Genomic DNA, 4890 nt, shown 5'->3' with positions numbered 1-4890 from the left:
CAGCCCAGGGCTGACTCGGAGTCCACAGTCACTAAGAAAGGCCTGCCAAGGCAATGAGATGAACTGGGAGGATGTACCGCCAAAGTGCTGGGTCAAGCTTTTGGTGCTGTTGATGCCGGGGAGGTTCCCAGATGGAGCTCGTCGATACTGACTTCCAGTGCAGTGGGCGCCAGCCCCTGGGAGTCCCCCTCTCCCTCCATGGCTTTGGGATCGCTTGCCTTTGGGTTTGGGATCCGCCCTTCCTCTGGTGAGTCTCAGACCTCCCTTGTGTTCCATTTTTCAGCAAAGCAGCTGTTTGGAAGGCACCCAGGGCAGCCGCTCTTGGGGACGTGCAACCCCCCGCCCCCAAGGCTAGGATGCCAGAAGGACAAACCCAGCCAAACATATGGATCCTGGGCCCTGTAAAGCCAACAGCTGGGCCACTGGCTGGCTTCTCCTCTGTTCCCTGGAATATTTTGGCAAGGAGAAGACATGGTCTCAGCAACTTATAGGAAATTTCCCAGGGTATCCCAGTCTCTAAGGGAACAATTTGTTCCTTTCTCACACATTTAAATTTGTTTTATTTTCTTTTGGAAGACCAATTCTAAGATGCACACACACACATACACTTTTAATTTGTTCCTGGGTATGCTTAAATACAATTTCAGTGACAAATCTAATATTAGCAATTATTAGTATTTGTTTAGCACATGCTAAGTAAAGAGTTGGAGAAGGCAATGGCACCCCACTCCAGTACTCTTGCCTGGAATCTCCCATGGATGGAGGAGCCTGGTGGGCTGCAGTCCATGGGGTCTCGGGAGTCGGACACGACTGAGCGACTTCACTTTCACTTTTCACTTTCCTGCATCGGAGAAGGAAATGGCAACCCACTCCAGTGTTCTTGCCTGGAGAATCCCAGGGACGGGGGAGCCTGGTGAGCTGTCGTCTATGGGGTCACACAGAGTCGGACACGACTTAAGCGACTTAGCAGCAGCAGCAGCAGCAGTAAGTAAAGAGTAAGGGCTTTCCTACTGGCTCAGGCAGCAAAAAAATCTGCCCGTAAAGCAGGAGACCTGAGTTCAATCTTTGGGTCGAGAGGATCCCCTGGAGAAGGGAATGGCTGCCTACTCCAGTGTTCTTGCCTGGGGATTCCCATGGAGCCTGGCGGGCTACAGTCCATGGGGTTGCAAGGAGTCAGACACGACCGAGCAACTAACACTAGACAAAGAGTAGCTCAACATCTCATAGAGTGCTCACAGTGATTCTTGAAACAGGGCTCTAAGTGTTCCCATTTTACAGACGAGGGAACACAGGTGGGCTGACATGTGAAGGGCAGGCTGCGTCACTGGCACAGGGCTAGAGGCCTGGAGCCCCATCACTACCGTGTGCTGCCTTCTCCAACCATGCTGAAGGAGTTAACCGGTTGGAGAGATTTTCTTTCCTTTGGGCACGTCAGGTTGACTAAGACAGCATCTCTCTCACCGCTGGAGTCCGTGACCCTGGAGGCCCGGAAAGGAGCCCCAAGTTGAATTTTCTAACATAAACTGCCTGCTGACTTTCCAGCGCAGCTCAGCACCTACCAGCTGTTCCCTTCTCTGGGTCCAGGCCCCGAGGAACCAAGACTCAAAGTTCAGCCTGCTTCCTCCAGCATAGACACTCAGAAACTGAAATTTCCCACATTTTCACCACACAAAAGTCAGGTTGTATTTTTGTCCTCTTTGAAATATGCCAAAGGAATTTCTCCTTCCTTCCTCCTGAACTTTCTCCAAAAATAAATAGTAAAAGTGAATGCCATTTTGCCCTGTAAGCTGAGAACAGAAAAATCAACACTCCGCATGGCATTTCCAAGACATTACAGGAGAGAGAATGTGTGGATCCGGCTCAACACCGTTTGGCAACTTCAGGTTTACAGTAGATGATATTTCTCACCCAGGAACTCCTCACTGGGCTTACATGACAAGTTCCTTTGCCTTTCAAATCTGATATAAAACATGAAGAGGCTTTCATGAATGAACACCACCTGGACTGCAATTATGAGTTAGCAGACCCACCACAAGCAAGTTAAACCTCAATTTATGCAGATAACTTAGTGAAACCAAGAAGACGGTGACCCAAGGTAGGCTGAACTGGTAGCTACAGACTGAGCCCCGAGAAGAAGGGAGGTGTTTATCCTGTAACTGATGAAGGCTGCAAAGAACCACGCATGATGACCAAGACTCAGGGGTTATTCTCAACTCACAGGATCCACTGTCCTCAGGGTCGTCCGCCGTCCTTCCGGGCTGCCCAGACCGCTGGGTCTGCACCTTCCAAAGCCTCTGTGTGGGTTTCCCACATCTCTCCCACCCTCCCCGGCTCAGTGAGAGTCATCTTTCACATATACCGTTTGATCACATCACACCCTGCTCTGCTCATCTCTCGTGATTCCCCCCTCTCCTCAAAGCCAAACACAGTTCTGCCCCCAGGACCCTTCACCTGGCCTCTCACTCCTGGCAGCCTCCTCCCCCAACTGCTCATCACTCCCTCGGAATTTGCTTCAAGCAAGGCACCTGGCTGTGTGCTGCTCTCCCCTCCACACAGCCAGGGAGCCTCCAGGTAGGAAGCAGGGTCCTGGCTACCGTCACCTCCAGACAGGTGTCCTGGGAGCGTTCACTCTGCAGGTGAGCTGGTGGACAGTCATCTCGAAGTTGCCCCCACCCCTCTAGGAAGGGGGAGCTCTCTCACTCCCGTTAGTGACAGAAGCAGAGAGAGACACTAACTGGCTTGTGGACTGCTGCCTGCATTCATCCCCATCTCTCCCAGTTCCAGCTGTGCTGCAACGGGCAAGTGACAGGCGGGTCCCCTCTGGGGCTCAGATGCTCCATCTGCAAAATGCAGCTAACAAGTCATATCTCGTAGCCATTGAAAACCATTATGAAGCCCATCCTTATCATCTCCAGGCAATTTCAGCATGAAAAGAATGTGGTATTGCAGCTAGAAAGACCTGGTTTCTAATCCCAGCTCCAAAACTTGGGAAATGAGTGAACTTCTCTGACCTTCACTTTCCCCATCCTTAAATGGAGATTAAAAACTCTCCCTCAAAGGATAACTGTTTGGATTGAATTAGATGATATAGATAAAAATGATTTATTAAACTGTTTAGTTTGTACAATATAAGCAGATCACCATGATGGTGTGATCACTCACCCAGAGCCAGACATCCTGGAATGTGAAGTCAAGTGGGCCTTAGGAAGCATCACTACGAACAAAGCTAGTGGAGGTGATGGAATTCCAGTTGAGCTATTTCAAATCCTAAAAGATGATGCTGTGAAAGTGCTGCCCTCAATATGCCAGCAAATTTGGAAAACTCAGCAGTGGCCACAGGACTGGAAAAGGTCAGTTTGCATTCCAATCCCAAAGAAAGGCAATGCCAAAGAATGCTCAAACTACCGCACAATTGCACTCATCTCACAAACTAGTAAAGTAATGCTCAAAATTCTCCAAGCCAGGCTTCAACAGTACGTGAACCAAGAACTTCCAGAGGTTCAAGCTGGATTAGAAAAGGGAGAAGGAAATGGCAACCCACTCCAGTGTTCTTGCCTGGAGAATCCCAGGGACGGGGGAGCCTGGTGGGCTGCCATCTATGGGGTTGCACAGAGTCGGACACGACCGAAGAGACTTGGCAGCAGCAGCAGCAGAGGAACCAGAGATCGAATTGCCAACATCCGCTGGATCATCGGAAAAGCAAGACTGCCAGTTAGACCCCTTTCCTGAGCCCCAGTTTCCTTGTCTGTAAAGTGGGGATGACAGTTTCTGTGAGCAATGCTTAACTCTCTTGAGTTTTTATGAGCATTGAATGACATAAAATAAAAAACTCTTGAGTTTTTATGAGCACTGAATGACATAAAAATATAACAGATCAGCAACTAGGGCACAGTAAGCAGTTATTTGCACTTTTCACAACTTGAGTCTAAAAGCGAATCACCCTAAGCTCCCTGACCCCCTAACACAGCACTGACATCTAGTGGCAGAGCAGAGTAACTGCAGGTGTGAGTACCCAAAGTCCCAGCCTTCCTGCGACACACACACCTCATTTCGGGGGTTGCACTGGTTACAAACAAGTCAGCCAGGATCTGCCTCAGGCCTTCCAAGCACTTTGATATTTATCAACAGATTTTGTCCCCACCCCAAGATATGAAGATGAGTAAGTCAGGGACAAAGAGAGAATGGAGGGACAGTAGTGGAGCAGGGCAAGACCCCTCCTAGACAGTAAATTCCTGGAGGTCAGGGATTTTCCCACCACATCCCTGTACCTAGGACACTGCTTGAAACACAGCAAGTGCTCAGTTAGTATATTTAGAATAAATGACAACCATAGGAAACCCCAGCCCCTTCCAAGCTCAGAAGTCCACATGGTGAAGAGGCTTTGCTTCAGGTGACACGGTGACAAACTGCTCCAGGAATAAGCTTACCAGGATTTCCCTGGTGGTCCAGTGGCTAAGACACTGTGTTCTCAACGCAGGGGGCCTGGGTTCAATCCCTGGTCGGGGAAGTAGACCCCACAGGCCCCAACGAGGACCCGGTACAGCCAAATAAATAAATAAAAGTAATTTAAAAATTCATGAGAAAGCTCCTCCCCACCTCCTCTCAACGTGTGTGCACTAACGTCCCTAATCTTCTACTCCTTTTCACTGAAAAAAGATTCCACCGGGGCCCTCTGAAAGGGGTGGAAAGTGGTCCAGGACTATATTATATTTACTTTTTTAAAAAAATTACAGGGCTACATTATAAACTACATTATGTCCCTCAGAATTCATAGGTTGCAACCAGTGTGATGGAATTAGGTGATGGGGCCTTTGGGAGGTGATCAGGTCATAAATGGGGTTGGTGTCCTTACAAAAGAGATCCCAGCTCCCTCACCCCTTCTGCCACGGA

At 49.3% G+C, this 4890-nt stretch overlaps 1 non-coding gene across 1 annotated transcript; it reads left to right on the top strand.

Moving 5' to 3' along the window:
- The first annotated feature begins 4434 nt into the window (after positions 1-4434).
- Positions 4435-4507, top strand: TRNAE-CUC (transfer RNA glutamic acid (anticodon CUC)). The gene has a single exon. It is a non-coding gene; the product is annotated as a tRNA-Glu (tRNA).
- The last annotated feature ends 383 nt before the right edge of the window (positions 4508-4890 follow it).

The sequence above is a fragment of the Budorcas taxicolor genome, chromosome 25 (assembly GCF_023091745.1).
Source record: "Budorcas taxicolor isolate Tak-1 chromosome 25, Takin1.1, whole genome shotgun sequence".
Lineage (NCBI taxonomy): Eukaryota > Metazoa > Chordata > Mammalia > Artiodactyla > Bovidae > Budorcas > Budorcas taxicolor.
Note: the sequence above shows the minus strand (reverse complement) of the source record. Positions and strands in the feature narration are given on the sequence as shown.